At 33.8% G+C, this 15,438-nt stretch overlaps 1 non-coding gene across 1 annotated transcript; it reads right to left on the reverse strand.

Moving 5' to 3' along the window:
- Window positions 1–13,101: 13,101 nt before the first annotated feature.
- Window positions 13,102–13,174, reverse strand: TRNAN-GUU (transfer RNA asparagine (anticodon GUU)). Its single transcript has one exon. It is a non-coding gene; the product is annotated as a tRNA-Asn (tRNA).
- Window positions 13,175–15,438: the final 2,264 nt, after the last annotated feature.

The raw sequence follows: 15,438 nt of genomic DNA on the forward strand, positions 1-15,438 counted from the left end.
ATGAGACGTTTTTCAAACACTGCATTCATTTTTAAAACAAACCATAACCTTTATTTTATAAATAAAGGTTTAAAAAGCTTTACGTAGATTATCAAATAATGATAATCTAAAATATCCTGTTTACACACGACCATTACATAATGGTTTACAATACAAATATGTTACATCGAAATCAGTTTCTTGAATGCAGTTTTTACACAATATCATACAAACATGGACTCCAAATCTTGTCCTTATTTTAGTATGCAACAGCGGAAGCTCTTAGTATTCACCTGAGAATAAACATGCTTTAAACGTCAACAAAAATGTTGGTGAGTTATAGGTTTAACCTATATATATATCAAATCGTAACAATAGACCACAAGATTTCATATTTCAATACACATCCCATACATAGAGATAAAAATCATTCATATGGTGAACACCTGGTAACCGAAATTAACAAGATGCATATATAAGAATATCCCCATCATTCCGGGACACCCTTCGGATATGATATAAATTTCGAAGTACTAAAGCATCCGGTACTTTGGATGAGGTTTGTTAGGCCCAATAGATCTATCTTTAGGATTCGCGTCAATTAGGGTGTCTGTTCCCTAATTCTTAGATTACCAGACTTAATAAAAAGGGGCATATTCGATTTCGATAATTCAACCATAGAATGTAGTTTCATGTACTTGTGTCTATTTTGTAAATCATTTATAAAACCTGCATGTATTCTCATCCCAAAAATATTAGATTTTAAAAGTGGGACTATAACTCACTTTCACAGATTTTTACTTCGTCGGGAAGTAAGACTTGGCCACTGGTTGATTCACGAACCTATAACAATATATACATATATATCAAAGTATGTTCAAAATATATTTACAACACTTTTAATATATTTTGATGTTTTAAGTTTATTAAGTCAGCTGTCCTCGTTAGTAACCTACAACTAGTTGTCCACAGTTAGATGTACAGAAATAAATCGATAAATATTATCTTGAATCAATCCACGACCCAGTGTATACGTATCTCAGTATTGATCACAACTCAAACTATATATATTTTGGAATCAACCTCAACCCTGTATAGCTAACTCCAACATTCACATATAGAGTGTCTATGGTTGTTCCGAAATATATATAGATGTGTCGACATGATAGGTCGAAACATTGTATACGTGTCTATGGTATCTCAAGATTACATAATATACAATACAAGTTGATTAAGTTATGGTTGGAATAGATTTGTTACCAATTTTCACGTAGCTAAAATGAGAAAAATTATCCAATCTTGTTTTACCCATAACTTCTTCATTTTAAATCCGTTTTGAGTGAATCAAATTGCTATGGTTTCATATTGAACTCTATTTTATGAATCTAAACAGAAAAAGTATAGGTTTATAGTCGGAAAAATAAGTTACAAGTCGTTTTTGTAAAGGTAGTCATTTCAGTCGAAAGAACGACGTCTAGATGACCATTTTAGAAAACATACTTCCACTTTGAGTTTAACCATAATTTTTGGATATAGTTTCATGTTCATAATAAAAATCATTTTCTCAGAATAACAACTTTTAAATCAAAGTTTATCATAGTTTTTAATTAACTAACCCAAAACAGCCCGCGGTGTTACTACGACGGCGTAAATCTGGTTTTACGGTGTTTTTCGTGTTTCCAGGTTTTAAATCATTAAGTTAGCATATCATATAGATATAGAACATGTGTTTAGTTGATTTTAAAAGTCAAGTTAGAAGGATTAACTTTTGTTTGCGAACAAGTTTAGAATTAACTAAACTATGTTCTAGTGATTACAAGTTTAAACCTTCGAATAAGATAGCTTTATATATATGAATCGAATGATGTTATGAACATCATTACTACCTTAAGTTCCTTGGATAAACCTACTGGAAAAGAGAAAAATGGATCTAGCTTCAACGGATCCTTGGATGGCTCGAAGTTCTTGAAGCAGAATCATGACACGAAAACAAGTTCAAGTAAGTTCATCACTTGAAATAAGATTGTTATAGTTATAGAAATTGAACCAAAGTTTGAATATGATTATTACCTTGTATTAGAATGATAAACTCCTGTAAGAAACAAAGATTTCTTGAGGTTGGATGATCACCTTACAAGATTGGAAGCGAGCTAGCAAACTTGAAAGTATTCTTGATTTTATGTAACTAGAACTTGTAGAATATATGAAGAACACTTAGAACTTGAAGATAGAACTTGAGAGAGATCAATTAGATGAAGAAAATTGAAGAATGAAAGTGTTTGTAGGTGTTTTTGGTCGTTGGTGTATGGATTAGATATAAAGGATATGTAATTTTGTTTTCATGTAAATAAGTCATGAATGATTACTCATATTTTTGTAATTTTATGAGATATTTCATGCTAGTTGCCAAATGATGGTTCCCACATGTGTTAGGTGACTCACATGGGCTGCTAAGAGCTGATCATTGGAGTGTATATACCAATAGTACATACATCTAAAAGCTGTGTATTGTACGAGTACGAATACGGGTGCATACGAGTAGAATTGTTGACGAAACTGAACGAGGATGTAATTGTAAGCATTTTTGTTAAGTAGAAGTATTTTGATAAGTGTATTGAAGTCTTTAAAAAGTGTATAAATACATATTAAAACACTACATGTATATACATTTTAACTGAGTCGTTAAGTCATCGTTAGTCGTTACATGTAAGTGTTGTTTTGAAACCTTTAGGTTAACGATCTTGTTAAATGTTGTTAACCCAATGTTTATAATATCAAATGAGATTTTAAATTATTATATTATCATGATATTATCATGTATGAATATCTCTTAATATGATATATATACATTAAATGTCTTTACAACGATAATCGTTACATATATGTCTCGTTTAAAAATCATTAAGTTAGTAGTCTTGTTTTTACATATGTAGTTCATTGTTAATATACTTAATGATATGTTTACTTATCATAGTATCATGTTAACTATATATATATATCCATATATATGTCATCATATAGTTTTTACAAGTTTTAACGTTCGGGGATCACCGGTCAACTTGGGTGGTCAATTGTCTATATGAAACATATTTCAATTAATCAAGTCTTAACAAGTTTGATTGCTTAACATGTTGGAAACATTTAATCATGTAAATATCAATCTCAATTAATATATATAAACATGGAAAAGTTCGAGTCACTACAGTACCTACCCGTTAAATAAATTTCGTCCCGAAATTTTAAGCTGTTGAAGGTGTTGACGAATCTTCTGGAAATAGATGCGGGTATTTCTTCTTCATCTGATCTTCACGCTCCCAGGTGAACTCGGGTCCTCTACGAGCATTCCATCGAACCTTAACAATTGGTATCTTGTTTTGCTTAAGTCTTTTAACCTCACGATCCATTATTTCGACGGATTCTTCGATGAATTGAAGTTTTTTGTTGATTTGGATTTCATCTAACGGAATAGTGAGATCTTCTTTAGTAAAACATTTCTTCAAATTCGAGACGTGGAAAGTGTTATGTACAGCCGAGAGTTGTTGAGGTAACTCAAGTCGGTAAGCTACTGGTCCGACACGATCAATAATCTTGAATGGTCCAATATACCTTGGATTTAATTTCCCTCGTTTACCAAATCGAACAATGCCTTTCCAAGGTGAGACTTTAAGCATGACCATCTCTCCAATTTCAAATTCTATATCTTTTCTTTTAATGTCAGCGTAGCTCTTTTGTCGACTTTGGGCGGTTTTCAACCGTTGTTGAATTTGGATGATCTTCTCGGTAGTTTCTTGTATAATCTCCGGACCCGTAATTTGTCTATCACCCACTTCACTCCAACAAATCGGAGACCTGCACTTTCTACCATAAATTGCTTCAAACGGCGCCATCTCAATGCTTGAATGGTAGTTGTTGTTGTAGGAAAATTCTGCTAACGGTAGATGTCGATCCCAACTGTTTCCGAAATCAATAACACATGCTCGTAGCATGTCTTCAAGCGTTTGTATCGTCCTTTTGCTCTGCCCATCAGTTTGTGGATGATAGGCAGTACTCATGTCTAGACGAGTTCCTAATGCTTGTTGTAATGTCTGCCAGAATCTTGAAATAAATCTGCCATCCCTATCAGAGATAATAGAGATTGGTATTCCATGTCTGGAGACGACTTCCTTCAAATACAGTCGTGCTAACTTCTCCATCTTGTCATCTTCTCTTATTGGCAGGAAATGTGCTGATTTGGTGAGACGATCAACTATTACCCAAATAGTATCAAAACCACTTGCAGTCCTTGGCAATTTAGTGATGAAATCCATGGTAATATTTTCCCATTTCCATTCCGGGATTTCGGGTTGTTGAAGTAGACCTGATGGTTTCTAATGCTCAGCTTTGACCTTAGAACACGTCAAACATTCTCCTACGTATTTAGCAACATCGGCTTTCATACCCGGCCACCAAAAATGTTTCTTGAGATCCTTGTACATCTTTCCCGTTCCAGGATGTATTGAGTATCTGGTTTTATGAGCTTCTCTAAGTACCATTTCTCTCATATCTCCAAATTTTGATACCCAAATCCTTTCAGCCCTATACCGGGTTCCGTCTTCCCGAATATTAATATGCTTCTCCGATCCTTTGGGTATTTCATCCTTTAAATTTCCCTCTTTTAAAACTCCTTGTTGCGCCTCCTTTATTTGAGTAGTAAGGTTATTATGAATCATTATATTCATAGATTTTACTCGAATGGGTTCTCTGTCCTTCCTGCTCAAGGCATCGGCTACCACATTTGCCTTTCCCGGGTGGTAACGAATCTCAAAGTCGTAATCATTCAATAATTCAATCCACCTACGCTGCCTCATATTCAGTTGTTTCTGATTAAATATGTGTTGAAGACTTTTGTGGTTGGTATATATAATACTTTTGACCCCATATAAGTAGTGCCTCCAAGTCTTTAATGCAAAAACAACCGCGCCTAATTCCAAATCATGCGTCGTATAATTTTGTTCGTGAATCTTCAATTGTCTAGACGCATAAGCAATCACCTTCGTTCGTTGCATTAATACACAACCGAGACCTTGCTTTGATGCGTCACAATAAATCACAAAATCATCATTCCCTTCAGGCAATGACAATATAGGTGTCGTAGTTAGCTTTTTCTTCAATAACTGAAACGCTTTCTCTTGTTCATCATTCCATTCAAATTTCTTCCCTTTATGCGTTAATGCAGTTAAGGGTTTTGCTATTCTGGAAAAGTCTTGGATGAACCTTCTGTAGTAACCAGCTAGTCCAAAAAACTGGCGTAAGTGTTTCGGAGTTTTCGGGGTTTCCCACTTTTCAACAGTTTCTATCTTTGCCGGATCCACCTTAATACCTTCTTTGTTCACTATGTGACCGATGAATTGAACTTCTTCCAACCAAAATGCACACTTTGAAAACTTAGCGTACAATTCTTCCTTCCTCAATACTTCTAACACCTTTCTCAAATGTTCACCGTGTTCTTGGTCATTCTTTGAGTAAATAAGTATGTCATCAATAAAAACAATGACAAACTTGTCAAGGTATGGTCCACACACTCGGTTCATAAGGTCCATGAACACAACTGGTGCATTAGTTAAACCAAACGGTATGACCATAAACTCGTAATGACCGTAACGTGTTCTGAAAGCAGTCTTTGGAATATCATCTTCTTTCACCCGCATTTGATGATACCCGGAACGTAAGTCAATCTTTGAATAAACAGACGAGCCTTGTAGTTGATCAAATAAGTCGTTGATTCTCGGTAGTGGGTAGCAGTTCTTGATGGTAAGTTTGTTCAACTCTCGGTAGTCGATACACAACCTGAATGTACCATCTTTCTTCTTGACAAACAAAACAGGAGCTCCCCACGGTGATGTGCTTGGTCGAATGAAACCACGCTCTAAAAGTTCTTGTAATTGGCTTTGCAGTTCTTTCATCTCGCTGGGTGCGAGTCTGTAAGGAGCACGAGCTATTGGTGCAGCTCCTGGTACAAGATCTATTTGAAATTCAACGGATCGATGTGGGGGTAATCCCGGTAATTCTTTCGGAAATACATCGGGAAATTCTTTTGCAATGGGAACATCATTGATGCTCTTTTCTTCAGTTTGTACTTTCTCGACGTGTGCTAGAACAGCATAGCAACCTTTTCTTATTAGTTTTTGTGCCTTCAAATTACTAATAAGATGTAGCTTTGTGTTGCCCTTTTCTCCGTACACCATTAAGGGTTTTCCTTTTTCTCGTATAATGCGAATTGCATTTTTGTAACAAACGATCTCTACTTTCACTTCTTTCAACCAGTCCATACCGATTATCACATCAAAACTCCCTAACTCTACTGGTATCAAATCAATCTTAAATGTTTCGCTAACCAGTTTAATTTCTCGATTCCGACATATATTATCTGCTGAAATTAATTTACCATTTGCTAATTCGAGTAAAAATTTACTATCCAAAGGCGTCAATGGACAACTTAATTTAGCATAAAAATCTCTACTCATATAGCTTCTATCCGCACCCGAATCAAATAAAACGTAAGCAGATTTATTGTCAATAAGAAACGTACCCGTAACAAGCTTCGGGTCTTCCTGTACCTCTGCCGCATTAATATTGAAAACTCTTCCGCGGCCTTGTCCATTCGTGTTCTCCTGGTTCGGGCAATTTCTAATAATGTGGCCCGGTTTTCCACATTTATAACAAACTACATTGGCATAACTTGCTCCGACACTACTTGCTCCGCCATTACTCATTCCGACACCATTTGTTCCTTTCGTTCTATTAACCCCTGGTCCGTAGACCTCACACTTCGCCGTGCTATGACCATTTCTTTTACACTTGTTGCAAAATTTGGTGCAGAACCCCGAGTGATACTTTTCACACCTTTGGCATAGCTGCTTCTGATTGTTGTTGTTGTTGCAGTTATTATTGTTGTTGGGATAATTGTTGTAGTTGCTGTTGTTGTTGTTGTTGTTGTTGTTGTTGGGCCGTTTGTTGTAGTTGCGATTGATATTGCGATTGTTGGGATAATTGTTGCGATTATTGTTGTAATTACTGTTGTTGTTTTATTGGTGATTCTTATCACCGTTTTCCTCCCACTTTCTTTTGACTTGCTTCACATTGGCCTCTTCAGCAGTCTGTTCTTTAATTCTTTCTTCAATCTGGTTCACTAGTTTGTGAGCCATTCTACATGCCTGTTGTATGGAGGCGGGCTCGTGTGAACTTATATCTTCTTGGATTCTTTCCGATAATCCTTTCACAAACGCGTCGATCTTCTCTTCCTCATCTTCGAATGCTCCCGGACACAATAGGCACAATTCTGTGAATCATCTTTCGTACGTGGTAATATCAAATCCTTGGGTTCGTAACCCTCTAAGTTCTGTCTTGAGCTTATTGACCTTGGTTCTGGGACGGTACTTCTCGTTCATCAAGTGCTTGAATGCTGACCACGGTAGTGCGTACGCATCGTCTTGTCCCACTTGCTCTAGATAGGTATTCCACCATGTTAACGCAGAACCTGTGAAGGTATGCGTAGCGTACTTCACTTTGTCCTCTTCAGTACACTTACTTATGGCAAACACGGATTCGACCTTCTCAGTCCACCGTTTCAATCTGATCGGTCCTTCGATTCCATCAAATTCCAAAGGTTTGCAGGCAGTGAATTCTTTGTAGGTGCATCCTACACGATTTCCTGTACTGCTAGATCCAAGGTTATTGTTGGTATGTAGCACAGCCTGTACTGCGGCTATGTTTGAAGCTAGAAAAGTACGGAATTCCTCTTCATTCATATTCACGGTGTGTCGAGTAGTCAGTGCCATTTCCTTCAAAATAGTCAAATGGAACAAGTTAATCATACAGAATATTAAGAGTAGTTAATAGTATTTCGTAGCATAATATGAACTCATTTATAAAATCTTTTTCTTCATATTAGCGTTTTATAAGTTTAAATTCGGGTAGTACCTACCCGTTAAGTTCATACTTAGTAGCTAATATACAATTCAACTACTACAATTCTATATGAAAAACTGATTATAATAATATTTCGCGTTCAAACTTTTACACAATATTTTACAAATATACAATACCGCTTATTTTACATATAGCATGAAATATAGCACACAATAAATTTGATACAAGATGGTTGTGAAGATAATTCTAGCTAGTACACAAGTCGTTCAGCAAAGGCAATAAAGACACGTAATTCATACATCCAGAAACAAGTCATGCATTCTGGTTTTACTAGGATTACTTCCCATCCTTGGTCTTGTGGAACATAACCGTTATGGCCGTTGATAAGACAGCGTGTTGTAACGTCGTCAAAGGGACGAGGGTTACGTAATGTCCAACAGTCCCGTAACAATCTAAAAACCTCATTTCTTACCCCAGTTACCGACTCCGTCACTTGTGGGAACGTTTTGTTTAATAGTTGTAGCCCGATGTTCTTGTTATCACTTTGGTGAGAAGCGAACATTACTAATCCGTAAGCATAACATGCTTCTTTATGTTGCATGTTAGCCGCTTTTTCTAAATCACGAAGTCCAATATTCGGATATATTGAGTCAAAATAATTTCTTAACCCATTGCGTAAAATAGCATTTGGGTTCCCCGCAATATATGCGTCAAAGTAAACACATCGTAACTTATGGATTTCCCAATGTGATATCCCCCATCTTTCGAACGAAAGCCTTTTATAAACCAAGGCATTCTTGGAACGTTCTTCGAATGTCTTACAAACTGATCTCGCCTTAAATAGTTGTGCTGAAGAATTCTGACCGACTCTAGACAAGATTTCATCAATCATGTCTCCGGGTAGGTCTCTTAAAATATTGGGTTGTCTATCCATTTTGTGTTTTTATACTGTAAAATAGACAAGAGTTAGATTCATAAAAAAAAAAATACTTATTAATACAAGCAATTTTTACATATATCATAAAGCATAAGCACACTATATTACATATATTACACCACACGAATACAACTATCTTATTCCAACTCGCTTGTTTCTTCTTCTTCGGTTTTGGTTCGTTTTGCCAAGTTTCTAGGGATATATGATGTTCCCCTAATACGAGCCGTCGTTTTCCACATTGGTTTAGAAAAACCTGGTGGTTTAGAGGTTCCCGGGTCATTGTTACAACTTAAGGACTTCGGGGGTTGACGATACATATAAAGTTCATCTGGGTTGGAATTAGATTTCTCTATTTTTATGCCCTTTCCCTTATTATTTTCTTTTGCCTTTTTAAATTCAGTTGGGGTAATTTCTATAACATCATCGGAATTCTCGTCGGAATCCGATTCATCGGAGAATTGGTAATCCTCCCAATATTTTGCTTCCTTGGCGGAAACACCATTGACCATAATTAACCTTGGTCGGTTGGTTGAGGATTTTCTTTTACTTAACCATTTTATTATTTCCCCCACCGGTTCTATTTCTTCATCCGGTTCCGATTCTTCTTCTGGTTCCGACTCTTCTTCCGGTTCCTCTTCGGGAACTTGTGAATCAGTCCACGAATCATTCCAATTTACATTTGACTCTTCATTATTATTAGGTGAGTCAATGGGACTTGTTCTAGAGGTAAACATCTATCACATAATATCAAACGCGTTAAGAGATTAATATATCACATAATATTCACATGTTAAAAATATATAGTTTCCAACAAAATTTGTTAAGCAATCATTTTTCAAGTAAACACGGTCGAAGTCCAGACTCACTAATGCATCCTAACAAACTCGATAAGACATACTAATGCAAAATTCTGGTTCTCTAAGACCAACGCTCGGATACCAACTGAAATGTCCCGTTCTTATTGATTAAAAACGTTCCATATTAATTGATTTCGTTGCGAGGTTTTGACCTCTATATGAGACGTTTTTCAAAGACTGCATTCATTTTTAAAACAAACCATAACCTTTATTTCATAAATAAAGGTTTAAAAAGCTTTACGTAGATTATCAAATAATGATAATCTAAAATATCCTGTTTACACACGACCATTACATAATGGTTTACAATACAAATATGTTACATCGAAATCAGTTTCTTGAATGCAATTTTTACACAATATCATACAAACATGGACTCCAAATCTTGTCCTTATTTTAGTATGCAACAGCGGAAGCTCTTAGTATTCACTTGAGAATAAACATGCTTTAAACGTCAACAAAAATGTTGGTGAGTTATAGGTTTAACCTATATATATCAAATCGTAACAATAGACCACAAGATTTCATATTTCAATACACATCCCATACATAGAGATAAAAATCATTCATATGGTGAACACCTGGTAACCGAAATTAACAAGATGCATATATAAGAATATCCCCATCATTCCGGGACACCCTTCGGATATGATATAAATTTCGAAGTACTAAAGCATCCGGTACTTTGGATGGGGTTTGTTAGGCCCAATAGATCTATCTTTAGGATTCGCGTCAATTAGGGTGTCTGTTCCCTAATTCTTAGATTACCAGACTTAATAAAAAGGGGCATATTCGATTTCGATAATTCAACCATAGAATGTAGTTTCACGTACTTGTGTCTATTTTGTAAATCATTTATAAAACCTGCATGTATTCTCATCCCAAAAATATTAGATTTTAAAAGTGGGACTATAACTCACTTTCACAGATTTTTACTTCGTCGGGAAGTAAGACTTGGCCACTGGTTGATTCACGAACCTATAACAATATATACATATATATCAAAGTATGTTCAAAATATATTTACAACACTTTTAATATATTTTGATGTTTTAAGTTTATTAAGTCAGCTGTCCTCGTTAGTAACCTACAACTAGTTGTCCACAGTTAGATGTACAGAAATAAATCGATAAATATTATCTTGAATCAATCCACGACCCAGTGTATACGTATCTCAGTATTGATCACAACTCAAACTATATATATTTTGGAATCAACCTCAACCCTGTATAGCTAACTCCAACATTTACATATAGAGGGTCTATGGTTGTTCCGAAATATATATAGATGTGTCGACATGATAGGTCGAAACATTGTATACGTGTCTATGGTATCTCAAGATTACATAATATACAATACAAGTTGATTAAGTTATGGTTGGAATAGATTTGTTACCAATTTTCACGTAGCTAAAATGAGAAAAATTATCCAATCTTGTTTTACCCATAACTTCTTCATTTTAAATCCGTTTTGAGTGAATCAAATTGCTATGGTTTCATATTGAACTCTATTTTATGAATATAAACAGAAAAAGTATAGATTTATAGTCAGAAAAATAAGTTACAAGTCGTTTTTGTAAAGGTAGTCATTTCAGTCGAAAGAACGACGTCTAGATGACCATTTTAGAAAACATACTTCCACTTTGAGTTTAACCATAATTTTTGGATATAGTTTCATGTTCATAATAAAAATCATTTTCTCAGAATAACAACTTTTAAATCAAAGTTTATCATAGTTTTTAATTAACTAACCCAAAACAGCCCGCGGTGTTACTACGACGGGGTAAATCCGGTTTTACGGTGTTTTTCGTGTTTCCAGGTTTTAAATCATTAAGTTAGCATATCATATAAATATAGAACATGTGTTTAGTTGATTTTAAAAGTCAAGTTAGAAGGATTAACTTTTGTTTGCGAACAAGTTTAGAATTAACTAAACTATGTTCTAGTGATTACAAGTTTAAACCTTCGAATAAGATAGCTTTATATGTATGAATCGAATGATGTTATGAACATCATTACTACCTTAAGTTCCTTGGATAAACCTACTGGAAAAGAGAAAAATGGATCTAGCTTCAACGGATCCTTGGATGGCTCGAAGTTCTTGAAACAGAATCATGACACGAAAACAAGTTCAAGTAAGATCATCACTTGAAATAAGATTGTTATAGTTATAGAAATTGAACCAAAGTTTGAATATGATTATTACCTTGTATTAGAATGATAACCTACTGTAAGAAACAAAGATTTCTTGAGGTTGGATGATCACCTTACAAGATTGGAAGTGAGCTAGCAAACTTGAAAGTATTCTTGATTTTATGTAACTAGAACTTGTAGAATATATGAAGAACACTTAGAACTTGAAGATAGAACTTGAGAGAGATCAATTAGATGAAGAAAATTGAAGAATGAAAATGTTTGTAGGTGTTTTTGGTCGTTGGTGTATGGATTAGATATAAAGGATATGTAATTTTGTTTTCATGTAAATAAGTCATGAATGATTACTCATATTTTTGTAATTTTATGAGATATTTCATGCTAGTTGCCAAATGATGGTTCCCACATGTGTTAGGTGACTCACATGGGCTGCTAAGAGCTGATCATTGGAGTGTATATACTAATAGTACATACATCTAAAAGCTGTGTATTGTACGAGTACGAATACGGGTGCATACGAGAAGAATTGTTGATGAAACTGAACGAGGATGTAATTGTAAGCATTTTTGTTAAGTAGAAGTATTTTGATAAGTGTATTGAAGTCTTTCAAAAGTGTATAAATACATATTAAAACACTACATATATATACATTTTAACTGAGTCGTTAAGTCATCGTTAGTCGTTACATGTAAGTGTTGTTTTGAAACCTTTAGGTTAACGATCTTGTTAAATGTTGTTAACCCAATGTTTATAATATCAAATGAGATTTTAAATTATTATATTATCATGATATTATCATGTATGAATATCTCTTAATATGATATATATACATTAAATGTCTTTACAACGATAATCGTTACATATATGTCTCGTTTAAAAATCATTAAGTTAGTAGTCTTGTTTTTACATATGTAGTTTATTGTTAATATACTTAATGATATGTTTACTTATTATAGTATCATGTTAACTATATATATATCCATATATATGTCATCATATAGTTTTTACAAGTTTTAACGTTCGTGAATCACCGGTCAACTTGGGTGGTCAATTGTCTATATGAAACATATTTCAATTAATCAAGTCTTAACAAGTTTGATTGCTTAACATGTTGGAAACATTTAATCATGTAAATATCAATCTCAATTAATATATATAAACATGGAAAAGTTCGGGTCACTACAGCGAGGCGCCTCTAATCTAAAGGCCAAAGAGTGCTCTTTGCGCTACTACGCATCCTTACTCATAGTATAGTGCAAGTTAGGTTTGGGTATAGCAGGACTTGAACATGCGACCATTAGGTTAACAGCCCAATGCTCTACCAACTGAGCTATACACCCCAAAAAAGATGTAGTAGTAAATAAGGATTGGTGCGGAAAATAAAAGAGGGCGGCCCCTCTTCATCATATTAAAGGGGCGCGGCTTTGTATGAGGCTCGTACTGCAGAGACTCCTAGAATGGCACGCACGAAGAAGCCTACTCAGAGTAGGAATCCCGCACATTATAAAAAAAGGAAAATGGACCTGCAACTACCTTTCCTATAATGATGATGTCATTATTAGGCTAATTCTTTTGTTAAAAAAATCAAAAAACAAAAAAAAAAATCCAAGCATGATGAGTGATGTCATTAATCAAAATACTTTCGAATTAACATTAAATTTTATTAATTAATTATTATAATTAAATCTTATTAATATTATTTTAATTATTAAAATAAAATAATTTTGAATTATTTTATTTAATTATTTTGAATTGAGTACGAGAAGGTATTAAAGCTTGGCAGAAGGAAACCAATTCTAAATTTAAATTTTAATTTACACTTTTAAAATAAAATGACAATCAATATTATATCTTATGAGTGGATGTAGATTGTTTAATATGCATTTTAAGTGTTTGGTGAAATGTTCAGCTGATAAGTTTTTTTGTCGGACTCTGTGGTTTCACGGGTCATTAAACTAAATGACTTTAGCATTTACGTTCACTCACTTAATACGTAAAACATATCATTAAACTGTTTCGTTTAAACAAACCCGTGGTTCCATTAGTCATTTCACTAGTTTAATATTAAATCGTTTACAGTCCCACAAACGTGCTAGTTTAAAACTAGTTATTATTATTATTATTATTATTATTATTATTATTATTATTATTATTATTATTATTATTATTATTATTTATTTTTTATTATAAGTATGATAAGAAAAATAACTAATGGTTCAAGAAATTGACATGCTTGTTTATTTTTAAATTCTAATTTAACTTGCAATTAAGTTATTGATTGTAGTTATACCAAAGAGGAATACGGCATAAATTTAGGATGAAGTAAAGGTAATTGGGAAGAGGTATAAAGTGATGTTGTTACAAAAGGTGCATCATGCCCAAAGTGTTTTGCCTTATCTTCATACTTTTTAATCCAACATTCCCATTGAGAAAGGTTAACTTTTTTTTTTTTTTTTTTTTTTTTTTTTTTTTGAAAGGCAATGTTAGTGGTTAGCTCACGAAGTTAATTCACGAAAATCCCCCCCCCCCGAGACTCGAACCCCGGTCTCCTCGAACACCATGTTAACATGGTGACCAATGAGGCAAAGCCCCATTGGCTGAGAAAGGTTAACTTGCAGCCCTATCTTACTCGGTAACAAAGTACATAATTCATTACAAATTAATTATTAATTATTATATTATATACTAGAAGATGATATCATGATAGTTATATTGTGTTTCAAAATTTATAGAATACTAGTGAAATGACCCGTGAAATTACGAGTTTGTTTAAACGAAACAGTTTAATAAATGTCGTAGTAAAATACATTATAACTAAAATTTCATAAAATAAAAGTCAATGTTCTAAAAGAATTTCATTATCACTACAATTTTAAAAATAAAGACGATCAATAGATGTATAAATTATCATTCTTTGTAAATTTCTTATTTTTCTTTTCTAGCACTTTGTTAGATTAATGGGTTAATAAAATATGCCGTATTGGAAGGAAAAAAAAAAAAAAAAAAAAAAAAAACAAAATATCATAACATTTGTACCATTTCGTTAGTTCCTTGTGATACTATACTACCAATGATCATTGCTATAGCAAAAAAACTCACAAAGTATGTGACAAATATGTGGAGGTTGTGTATTACTACGTACAAATATTCTATCAAAACACACACTAGATTCTTTTCTTCCCGACTTTACTGAAGGAGTCTCATAATAGATCTCCATATCACCATATTCAAAAAGCTTCTAATGATATCTACAATAGGCCAAAAAATAGGTAAATGATACGAAGTATAACTTTATTTTACAATTTGGCTAATAAGTATAGTCGTGCTTATGTTTGTGTGTGCGTTCTAATTTTGTGGTCGTATGTAGGTTCGTGTTTTTCTAGCTCCTTGCTAGGTTTTTCTCGTGTACTGTTCTTTGTATAATAATAAAAAATTGCTTGCCTTTCAAAAAAAAAAAAAAAAAGCGCGAATACAGAAATAGGATACATACCTGATGTTATACTTGGATCTACAAAATAAATAAAAACCTCACTGAAAGAGACAAAAACATGGGACCTGGATCTACAAAATAATTAAAAACCTCGTTAAATAAGACAAACTTAAA

This window comes from Rutidosis leptorrhynchoides, chromosome 11 (assembly GCF_046630445.1).
Source record: "Rutidosis leptorrhynchoides isolate AG116_Rl617_1_P2 chromosome 11, CSIRO_AGI_Rlap_v1, whole genome shotgun sequence".
Classification (NCBI taxonomy): domain Eukaryota; kingdom Viridiplantae; phylum Streptophyta; class Magnoliopsida; order Asterales; family Asteraceae; genus Rutidosis; species Rutidosis leptorrhynchoides.